We start from the raw sequence: 12,105 nt of genomic DNA, 5'->3' as shown, positions 1-12,105 counted from the left end.
CACACAGCCATGATCATTTGTTTATATATTGTCCGTGTCTGTTTTCGTGCTACAATAGCAGGGTTGAGTAGTTGTGACCAAGACAGGTGAGCCCACAGAGCCCAAATTTTTACTAACTGGTCTTTTACAGAAAAGGTTTGCAGACTCTATCTCTGAGCCTATTACAGGGCCTGGCTCAGTATATGTTAGTTAAATGAGTGAATGAGTTTCAGGTGAGAGTAGGAAACCCTGAATAAGCCAGTTCATTGTGTTGATACATGGATATTCTCTTGGCTTCATGTTAGTTGAAAGGGGAGATGAAGAGGAGGTGAATTGAGTTGAGAGTTGTGCTTGCCTCAATGAGGAACTACTCTGAGCTCTTCAGAAATCCAGGCTTGCTGCCAGGTGCTACCTTGGTCCTGTGGGAAGCTGGATGCCTACTGGTAAGCCAAGGAGGCGTTTGGAGCAGGCACTGACGTATACAGGTAATGCACACACACATATGCACACACACACCTGCCAGGGTGTTGGACCCACCCGCCTTTGCATTAAGGGAAGGAAACGTGGGAAGAGGGGCTGTGGTTGGTGAACCTCTATCTGCATCTCCATGGGGTTTGCCCTCCAGGGCTGATTGGCATTCACTCCCATGCACAGCTGCCACATCCATTAGGCACCTGGCGGGCTGCAGTCAAGGGCACTGAGACCGTGGATGGACCCCAGAGGTATCGCAGTCTGGCCTCCTGCTCTCAGGCCAGTCAGAGTCGCCACCAGTGGTTGGCAGTGCTCCAGAGGTGGGTCAGGCTTCACCCGGTTCCAGGGCTTCTGTGCTGGTCACAAGTCTGCCTCTCCTCAAATCACTGTCAGCTGGAAACTTCAAGTCAGCTCAGTGTGGGGAGATTTGAATGTCATGGATGGAATCAGAGAATCCTTTCTACCTTGAGTTGGCTGGGACCTTTCTGCTTGCCCGGCATAGCATTTCTTGTAGGCCTGGTGGAAGTTTGGATATTCCCAGGGATAGGGGTCTCATGACCTCTCAAAGAAGCCCCTCCCACTGCTAGAGCTCCTCCTTTGGCTGACCTAGAATTCCCTTTGGGTGGCGTCCGCCGTTGCTTAAACTCCCAGCAGCTGGGCCCACCAAGCAGGTGTCCTCGTTTTGCATCAGAGCTGCAGCAGCAGAGGGAAAACTAGTGGACTCAGAGTCGGGCTGCCTGAGCACCTCCTGGTCTCCCCGCGGACCCAGGATGTGACCTTGAGTGAGTAACTGAGCCTTCTGAGACCCAGGGTCTTCACTGGAAATGGAGATCATGTGGTGTCTGACTGAGAGTGGTGTTAAAAGGATCAAATGAGAGAATGCAGGAGAAATGCCTGGTACAAAGGCACTAAAAACAACCATAGCCATATTGTTGTAAATTGCCAGGCAACAGGACCTAGAAAACTATGCCAGGGGAACGAGTGGATGTGGGCATGGAGATTGATAAAGCTCAGAACCTTGGACAAAAGTGTGGGTTCTGAAATGGAAGGGGAATTATATTATTAAGTGTAATTATAAAACAATGCTTGATGCCAGGCATAGTGGCTCATGCCTGTAATCCCAACACTCTGGGAGGCCAAGGCGGGTGGATCACCTGAGGTCAGGAGTTCGAGACCAGCCTGACCAACATGGCAAAACCCCCATCTCTACTAAAAATACAAAAATTAGACAAGCAAGGTGGCAGGTGCCTGTAATCCCAGCTACTTGGGAGGCTGAGGCAGGAGAATTGCTTGAACCTGGGAGGCAGTGGTTGCAGTGAGCTGAGATCGCACCATTGCACTCCAGCCTAGGCAACAAGAGTGAAATTCCATCTCAAAACAAAAAAACAATGCTTGGGCATATGAACAATGACTGTGCTTAAATATATTTATTTATACAGAAACCAAAAGCAATGGAAGGGCGAGGAAGAAAACTGGGCACAGGGAGAAGCTGAGCTATGAGCAGGCCCAAGGACAGCCTCAGTGGAGCCCATGGCGAGCTTTGGAACTAGCATGGCCATCCCTGTTGTCCCGAGTTGGGTGACATGGCCAGGCTTTCGTGCTTCCACATGTAGTCATTGCACATGGGCTGCGCTGGAAGGAATGTGTCCTTGGGTTAGGGTACTTAACTGCAGCAGATGTGATCCCTGCAGGAGCTGAGAGCTGAAATCTGTCTGCTTATAGCACTCCCAGAAGTTGGGGCAAAAGTCCCACCGAAGGGGATCTGGGTGGAGCATCACGGTGTCCACCATAGTCCTTCCTTTGGACCTCCAGGACCTACTTCTTCTTATATGTTCTGAGCATCACTCCTCCATGTCCCAGGTGAACCTCTCTTCTTGGGAGAAACTTAGAAAGGGAAGGTTGAGGAAACTATTGCTTCTGAGGCTGCAGCTGGCCGCAGGGCCATGAGTTGATAGTCCTCATCTCATCTCCCTCCTCCAGTAGCCACTTTGGGTTCTCCTCACCCTCAGCTAGTGCCTTTGCTGCTCTTAGCTGGTTGCATGGCCCAGATCCTCATCCTTGGAGGGTCTGACTCCTAGCCACCATGCCTTTCCTCAGCCCATCACAGTTGGGCAAGGAAATATCAAGAGATGCCACATGTTTTCCTCCTTGCCCTCACTGTGTACAGCCAACCTGCTTTTCTTGTTGATCGGGGTCAGTCAGCTCTACCAGGATGCTGACTCCACTCTTACTTGCCAATTCCTCAGTCTTGGGATTCTGAAGCATCAGGTAGCACTTGTAGCTTATCATTTAACAGGATTCTTGCTGAGCCCTTGGTGGAATTGTTCTTCTAGGGAACCAGGACCTCTTAACACACAGAGCTCAAATTGTGGGTGCAGAAAGCACAAATTCCCCAAGTGAGTCGCTGAAAGCGAAGGGTCTCTGTATTAGTCTACTAGGGCCACCATTACAAAGAACCAGAGTCTGGGTGACAATGGAATTTATGGAACTTTATTTCCTCACAGTTCTGGAGGCTGGAAGGCTAAGATGAAGGTGTTGGCAGGGTTGGTTTCTTCTAAGACTTCTCTCCTTGGCTTGTAGATGGCTACTTTTTTCCCCCATGTCTCCTCTGTGTGTGTCTGTGTCCTGATATCGTCTTATGATGATACCAGTCATATTGGGCTAAGGCCCACCCCATGACCTCATTTGATTTTCATTATGTCTTTGAAGGCTCTGTCTCCAATTACAGTCACATTTTGAAGTAATTGGAGTTAGGACTTCAACATATGAATTTTGTGGGGGACACAACTGAGCCCATAACAGACTCTTGCTTCCATTCTCTTAGTTCTGAACTTGCCCACGTATTCTTTCTGTTGGGGGCATAGCAGCATATATAGGTCTTTGATTTAAACTGCATATTGCGTCCTGGAGGATGACACCTCATCTTTGCAAACTGTGGCCTCAGTTGTACCTTTAATGGCAATTCCAACACTATCATGCCCACGCTTCTGGATATAGATATGACCCCTGGGTTACACGATCATGGGCTATTCCCTGCACCTCCTTTGCCATAAAGTAGGTTCTCTCGTCTGATGAAGGTCATATGAGATCTTGTGCCAGGGGATTAAATGCTCTACATGCCCTTGGATAGTGGTGTTGACTGAGGCCCTGCAGGCAGGAAAGGCAAAAGCATATCTGGAATATTTGTCTGGCTTTTTCAGGGTGGAAGGGGTCCAATGTAGTCCATTTGCCACCAAGTGCCACATAGTGCCATACTGGGGGCTCAACAGTCCCTGCTTCTGTCAGGCTGGACGTCTCGGGGTGGCAGTAGCTGGACCAGCCTTGGTGAGTGGGAGCTCATGCCGTTGGGGCCATGCAGAGCTTCCACTTTGCTCAGGTGCCCTCATGCCAGCACTCGGGTGGCCGATGGCAGGGCTGGCTGGTGCCAGTTGGCCAAGCCATTTGGTTGTTCAGCGCTTCTGTGCTGGATGTGCTCTGGTGAGCTGTGTGAGAAGAGGGTCTTCACCTTTGGCGCCCACTTTCAGGCATCCAGCCACGTCTCCCTCCCAGACCTCCTTGTCCCAGATCATCAGCTTTTCCTCCCTACAAACTGCTGGCCAGCTTGCCAAGATAATTGCCATCGATCATGAGGCTGCCTCTATTCCAACCTTACCTCACAAAAGTGGACTTCAGCTTGCCCCCACATTCTAAGCCCTGTGGCTGCCACTGTGATCCTGTTTTCAGTACAACAGCTGTGGCCCTCTGGTTTCTGATGGCTCTCATCCCCCTTGTGATCAGTGAACTTTGTCCTGCAATGGTGTCTTCTCTGCCATTGGCCTTGGCCTGCAGAGGGGATAGTGGTGGTGGCTGAGGCCCTGCAGACAGGCAAGGCAAAACCCCTGCAGAGAGGAGTCCCCAGGGAGGTCTGAGAGCTTGTTTGGAGGTTCTAGCATGGGACCGCAGCTACTCATATATCCTTGACCAAAGACCTGTCCTCCTCTATCGGGGAAGCTTTGGCACAGCTTCAGGAGGGACACACATGGAGTGGGGAAGGGGACCCCTGACTTGCCAGCAAGGTCAACTGAATAAACCTGGGTGATCAATGGGGTGACAGATGTCACAGCCAGATCACCCTCACATCCCCCAGTGAACTTTGTAATGACGCTGGCTCTCCCTTACCAGCCTATTTATTATAGCGTTAGTAAATGACACATATTCCATGGAACATATTCATCCGGTGTGTCTTCTGACCTTACACAGCATATCCACCCCAACATACCCACATCTCTGAGCCTTTCAGTCTCCTGTGGAGCTGTCTGCCGTGGCAATCCTGGCAGGTCAGCCTCATTGAACGTGGGCCTGATTTTATCCATACTTCCCGCAGACATCCTTGTAGAGTTTGCACCATCACTGGGTGTCCTCATCGGGAGGTGAAATCCTGGGACTGTACTCACATTGATGAAGTCTCCCTTTTCCAGTCTTATAGTCAGACCCCCTTGGTCAGGGACCCTCAGACTCCAGTGCCATGAACACACTTTGGCAGGCTCCTGCTGGTCATGCTTACTGGGTCCTGGAGGTCCTCTGGTGTCCATATCCCCTACTGGGTTATGTTGAGATTTAATCCTAATTCTAGGCCTAGCAGTCTAAAGGGGAAATGGGAATCGATTCTGAGGGGGCACATACTGACTTGTAGGGGAGGGTCTCTGCATTGTCTCCAAGCAACAGGGAGGCTAGTTTTTTTGTTGTTTATGTTTTTCTTTTTTGAGACGGAGTCTTGCTCTGTCACCAGACTGAAGTGCAGTGGCACAATCTCGGCTCACTGCAACCTCCGCCTCCTGGGTTCAAGTGATTCTCCGGGGGGAGAGCTAGTTTTTAATAGGGAAGGGTGGGCCACCAAGAGGGCAGGGAGTCTGATGATTCAAGAATTTGGGGGTATGAACGTAAACACTGTCGTCGTGTATCAGGGCCCTGGCCTTGGTGTGGCAGGCTGGCCTTGCTTGGCCGTGTCACCTTCTTTGGAGCTCGGCCGCTCTGGCTGAGGATGCGCAGCACAGAAGTTCCGCCATCTGAACTAGGCTTTCGCAGAATCACTGTGGCTGGGTGCCAAGAATTGGGTAAACATAGAAGCCAGGCTATTGTATAAACCAAATGAGTGGCTGCCACCCTGGCCCAGGTGGTCTCTGGGCTCAGGTAGCTATCTCGGATCTGTCTCCTGTCCTTTTGCATTGCTCTCCTGCTCCAGCCAGCTGTGCGTGATCGGCTGCCCACCCTCACCAGTCCTAGGAGGGCCCCACCTAGGGATGCACTGTCCCCGTCTAGGACATGGCACGCTGACACCAGCAGCTGCTCTTCTGTTTGCTCAGGCTCTGCTCAGCTGGTTCCACTTCTGCTGCGACTGCCTGTCTGCCCCAACGCTGTGGTCCTGCCCTGGTGACTTTGGTCCTGGCCAAGTCCAAATACAGACTGGCTGCTCTGGGGCCCATCATGTCCTCTTCTCCAGGTCCTAGTATAGAAAACCTTCATTCAAGCACATGGGGTGGAATAAAGCTACCCACCCACCCGCCTTTCAGAGGGGATGGACATTCTAGAATCTGAATATAATCAAGGCAGCAGCTCTTTTGAGAGACCCGCAGGCTCCAGGAGGAGCAGGAAAGAACCTAAAATCTTCTCAGGTTTGGAATGGGGTCTCAAAGGCTCCGAGGGCCAGCTTGTGTCTTGAAGAGGAAAATGGAATTTTCTCCTTATGGACTCTCTGCCTGTCTTCAAGAGAAATCCTGCTTTGGGAGGTGGGCCTACTGAAATGGGCGATTGGTAAAGTAAGCCATGGCCCAGCTCTCAGGAGAGATGAGAGGCCCTGGAATGGAAGGTGCATGGGCCCTACCCATGGGCCCTACCCATGGGCCTGGAGTCACGGCTCTACCTCAGAGTTGTAATAAATCCACTGGATGAGGCCTGGTGGCTGCTTAAGAATGTAAAAGCACCAAGGAATTAACAGTGTTTGGGAGCAGGGGTGGCTCAGAGGATGTGGGTATGAATGTCTTGTGAGAGTCAAGGCAGTGCCCAAATCTTGACATCTTAACCTTTCCCTCTTCGGTCTTCCAGTTCCCATTCTGAAACTGCCCCAACTCTAACCTTTCTGTAAAGAAACCATGCATTTGTCTGGTGTGTAGGTCTTGTGGAAGTTGAAGGTCAGATTGACAAGGGTGGAGGTGGGTCCTATTATTAATACATTCAGTCCTCTCCTGGGGCAATGATTTTTCTGTTTTTAAATTTTATTATTTATTTGTTTGTTTATTGAGGTGGAGTCATGCTCTGTTGCCCAGGCTGGAGTGCAGCCAGTGGTGTGATCTCAGCTCACTGCAACCTCCACCTCCCAGGTTCAAGTGATTCTCCTGCCTCAGCCGCCCGCGTCGCTGGGATTACAGGCGCATGCCACCACACCTAGCTAATTTTTGTACTTTTAGTAGAGATGAGGTTTTACCATGTTGGCCAGGCTGGTCTTGAACTCCTGACCTCAAATGATTCACCCGCCTAGGACCCCAAAGTGCTGGGATTACAGGCATGAGCCATCACACCCGGCCTGACTTTTTTTTTTTCTTTTAAATTTTTAAACAGCGTTTTCCAAGTAAACTATAAATACTAAAATGTACTTATTTTAAGTCTACAATTCAATGTTTACTAAATTTATAGAGTTGTACGATCATCACCACAGTCCAGTTTTAGAATCTTCCATCCTCCTCACGTTTCCTCCTGCCAATATGCAGTCAGTTCCTGCTCCCCCCAGCACCTGACAACCGCTGACCTGCTGTTTCTATGAACTTGCCTTTTCTGGACATATCATATAAATGGAGTCATATGATATGTGGTTTTTTTGTGGCTGGCCTCTTTCTCTTAGTATGATGTTTTCGAGGCTCATCTAAGTTGTAGCATGTTTGACTCGTTCATGCCTTTCTATTGCTGAATGTAATTCCATTGTAAGGATACAGCCCATTTTGTTCAACCATTCATTAACTGATGGGCATCTGAATTGTTTCAGGTTTTTTGGTTGCTATGAATATGTTGCTATGTGCATTCTTGTACATGTCTTTGTGTGGAGAAATGTTTTCATTTCCCTTGAATGGATACCTAGCCATGGAGTGGCTGAATTGTAGAGTAAGTTTATATTTAACTTTTCAAGAAACTGCCACACTGTTTTTCAAAATGACTGTATCATTTTACATTCTCGCCAGCAATGTGTGAGGGTTCGTTTCCACATCCTTACCATATGTGTTACTGTCTTCTTGATTACAGCTAGTTCTAGTGGCTTTATAAAGGTATCTCACAGTGGTTTAAATTTTTTTTATTGATACCTAATATTTGTACATTTTTATGGAGAAATATGATATTTTGTTACATGCATGGAATGTAATGATTGAGTCAGGATATTTTGGGTGTCCATTACCTTGAGTATCTTTCATTTCTATGTGTTGAGAACAGTTCAAGTCCTCCCTTCCAGCTATTTTGAAATATACAGCATGTTGTTAACTTCAGTTACCCTACTCCGCTATTGAACATTGGAACTTAAACTGTATGTTTGTTCCCATTCACCAACTCTCCTCTCTTCATCCCCCACCCCACTTCTCAGTCTCCAGTAACTACCATTCTACTCTCTACCTCCACAAGATTAACTGTTTTTTTTTGGTTTGTTTGTTTTTGAGATGGAGTCTCGCTCTGTCGCCCAGGCTGGAGTGCCGTGGCACGATCTCAGCTTAGTGTAATCTCCGTCTCCCAGGTTCAAGCAATTCTCCTGCCTCAACTGCCCGAGTAGTTGGGATTACAGGTGCACACCACCAGGCCTGGCTGATTTTTGTATTTTTAGTAGAGATGGGGGCTTCACCATGTTGGTCAAGCTGGTCTTGAACTCCTAACCTCAGGTGATCTGCCTGCCTTGGCATCCCAAAGTGCTGGGATTACAGGTGTGAGCCACCACGTCCAGCCAAGATCAACTTTTAAGGGTCCCACATGAGAGTGAGAACATGTGATATTTGTCTTTCTTTGTCTGACTTATTAACCTAAGGACCTCTAGTTCCATCATTGTCGCTGCAAATGACAGGATTTCATTCTTTTCTTTGGCCAAGTAGCATTCCATTGCATATATGTACCACATTTTCTTTATCTCTTCATCTGTTGATGGACACTTAGGAACCCATATGTTTGCTATTGTGAATAGTGCAGCAATGAACCTACGGTGCAGGTATCTCTTTGATACACTGATTTCTCTTCCTTTGGGTAAATACCCAGTAGTGGGATTGCTGGATCATATGGTAGTCCTATTTTTAGTATTTTGAGAAACCTCAATACTGTTTTCCATAACGGCTGTGCAAATATACATTCCCACCAACAGTGTATAAGAGTTTCCTTTTTTCCACATCTTCACCAGCATCTATTATTTATTTAATAATAGTCATTCTAACTAGGTTAAGATGATAGCTCATTGTAGTTTTGGTTTGCATTTCCCTGAAGTTTAGTGTTGTTGAGCATTTTTTTCATATACCTGATGGCCATTTGCATGTCTTCTTTTGAGAAATGTCTATTTGTGTCTTTTGCACATGAAATTTTTTTTTTTTTTTTTTTTTTTTTTTTTTTTTTTGAGACGGAGTCTCGCGGCTGTGGCCCAGGCTGGAGTGCAGTGGCGCGATCTCGGCTCACTGCAAGCTCCGCCTCCCGGGTTCACGCCATTCTCCTGCCTCAGCCTCCTGAGTAGCTGGGACTACAGGCGCCCACCACCGCGCCCGGCTAATTTTTTGTATTTTTAGTAGAGACGGGGTTTCACTGTGGTCTCGATCTCCTGACCTTGTGATCCACCCGCCTCGGCCTCCCAAAGTGCTGGGATTACAGGCGTGAGCCACCGCGCCCGGCCTTTTTTTTTTTTTTGAGACAGGGTCTCACTCTGTCACACAGGCTGGAGTGTAGCGGCATGACTGTAGTCCATGGCAACTTTGAACTCCTGGGCTCAAATGATCATCTCACCTTAGCTTCCCAAGTTTCTAGGACCACAGGTGTGAACATCATGCCTGGCTTTTTTTTTTTTTTTTTTTTTTTTTTTTTGGTAGAGACTGGGTCTTGCTAGGTTGCCCAAGCTTGTCTCACACTCCTGATCTCAAGCAATCCTCCTGCCTTGACATCCCAAAGCACTGGGATTATAGGCAAGAGCCTCCACATCCAGTTCTTTGTCTACTTTTCAATGGAGTTATTTGGTTTTTCTTGTTATTGAGCTGTCTGAGTTCCTTGTGTATTCTGGATATTAGTTCTTTGTCCAACGAATATTTTGCAAATATTTTCTCCCATTCAACAGATTGTTTCTTCACTCTGTTGATTATTTTCTTTGCTGCCCAGAAGCTTTTTAGTTTAACAGAGTTCCATTTGTCCATTTTTGTTTTCATTGCCTGTGCTTTTGAGGCCTTAGCCATGACATCTTTGTCTCGACCAATGTCCTGTAAAAAATATTAATTAATTAATTTATTTTGAGATGGATTCTCACTCTGTCACCCAGGCTGGAGTGCAGTGGTGCAATCTTGGCTTACTGCAACCTCCGCCTCCTGGGTTCAAGCAATTCTCCTGCCTCAGACTCCTGAGGAGCTGGGACTGCAAGCACGTGCCACCATGTCCAGCTATATATATTTTTTTATTTTTAGTAGATACAGGGTTTTACCATGTTAGCCAGGATGGTCTCGATCTCCTGACCTCATGATCCGCCTGCCTTGGCCTCCCAAAGTGCTGGGATTACAGGCGTGAGCCACCATGCCTGGCCTTCTTAGCAGTTTTATAGTTTTGGGTCTTATATTTAGGTCTTTAATCCATATTGAGTTGACTTTTGTATATGGTGAGAGATAGGGGTCTAGTTCCATTCTTCTGCATACGGATATCCAGCTTCCCCAGCACCATTTATTGAGGAGGGTGCCCTTTCCCCAATGTATGTTCTTGTTGCCTTTGTCAAAAATCAGTTGGCTGTAAATATATGGATTAATTTCTGGGTTCTTTATTCTATTCCATTGGTCTCTGTGTCTCTTTGTATACCAACAACATGCTGTTTTGTTTACTATAGTCTTGTAATATATTTTGAAGCCAGGCAATGTAATACCTCCAGCTTTGTTCTTTTTGCTTGGGGTTGCTTTGGCTGTTCAGGCTCCTTTTTGGTTCCACATGAATTATAGGACTTTTTTTCTTTCTAATTTGGTGAAGTATGATGTTGGGCTTTTTTTTTTTTTTCCTTTTTTTTTGAGATAGAGTCTCACTCTGTCATCCCGGCTGGAGTGCAGAGGCGCGATCTTGGCTCACTACAACCACCACCTCCTGGATTCAACCTATTCTCCTGTCTTAGCCTCCTGAGTAGCTGGGATTACAGGAACTTGACACCATGTCACGCTAATTTTTTGCATGGTTAGTAGAGATGGCCATCATATTGGCCAGGCAGATCTTGAACTCCTGGCCTCAAGTGATCTGCCTACCTTGGCCTCCCAAAGTGCTGGGATTATAGATGTGAGCCACTGTTCCTGGCCTGATGCTGGTATTTTGATAGAGATTACATTGAACCTGCAAATTACTTTTGGCAGTATGGTCACTTTAACAATATTAATTCTTCAATTCCATGAGCATGGAATGCCTTTCCATTCGTTTGTGTACTCTTCAATTTCTTTCATCAGTGTTTTGTAGTTTTCCTTGTGGAGGTCTTTCAACTCCTTTGTTAAATTTATTTCTGGGTATTTTACTTTTTGTCTATTGTAAATTAAATGGCTTTCTTGATTTCTTTTTTAATGATTTTATTGGTGGCTAGAAATGCTACTGAATTTTGAATGTTGATTTTGTATCCCACAACTTTACTGCATTTATTTATCAGATCTAAGAATTTTTTGATGGACTCTTTAGATTTTTCTAAATGTAAAATCATGTCATCTGCAAAAAGGAAAATCTTGACTTCCTCTTTTCCAATTCGGATGCCTTTTATCCTTTTATTTCTTTCTCTTGCCTGATTGCTCTGGCTAGGGCTTCCAGGCATGGAAGACATTCCTTTCATGTTGCATAGGGATGGTGAAAGTGGGCATATTTGTCTTTCCAGTTCTTAGAGAAAAGGCTTTTTAGCATTTTTCCATTTAGTATGATGTTAGCTGTGGGTTTGTCATATAAGGCCTTTATTATGTTGAGGTATGTACCTTCTCTGCCTAGTTTGTTGAGAATTTTTATCATGAAAAGATGTTGAATTTTGCCAAATGCTTTTTCTGCATCTATTGAGATCATCATATTTTTTGTCCTTCATTCTGTTGATGTCATATATCATGTTTATTGATTAATTTGCGTATGTGAACCTATCCTTGCATTCCTCGGACAAATCCCACTTGATCATGGTGTATTGATGTACTATTTGGTTCTATCTGCTAGTATTTTGTTGGAGAATTTTGTGTCTATGTTCATCAAAGGTATTGGTCTATAATTTTCTGTTTTGTTTTGTTGTGTGTGTGTGTGTGTGTGTGTGTGTCCTTGTATGGTCTTGGTATCAGGGTAATTCTGGCCTCATGGAATGAGTTGGGGAGAATTTCTTCCTCTTCAACTTTTTGGAATAGTTTGAGAGGCAAATTGGTGTTAGTTCTTCTTTATACATTTCATAAAATTCAGCAATAAAGCCATCCATTCCTGGGATTT

Source organism: Papio anubis, chromosome 7 (assembly GCF_008728515.1).
Source record: "Papio anubis isolate 15944 chromosome 7, Panubis1.0, whole genome shotgun sequence".
NCBI classification, from domain to species: Eukaryota; Metazoa; Chordata; class Mammalia; order Primates; family Cercopithecidae; genus Papio; species Papio anubis.
This window is presented reverse-complemented; position numbering follows the sequence as displayed.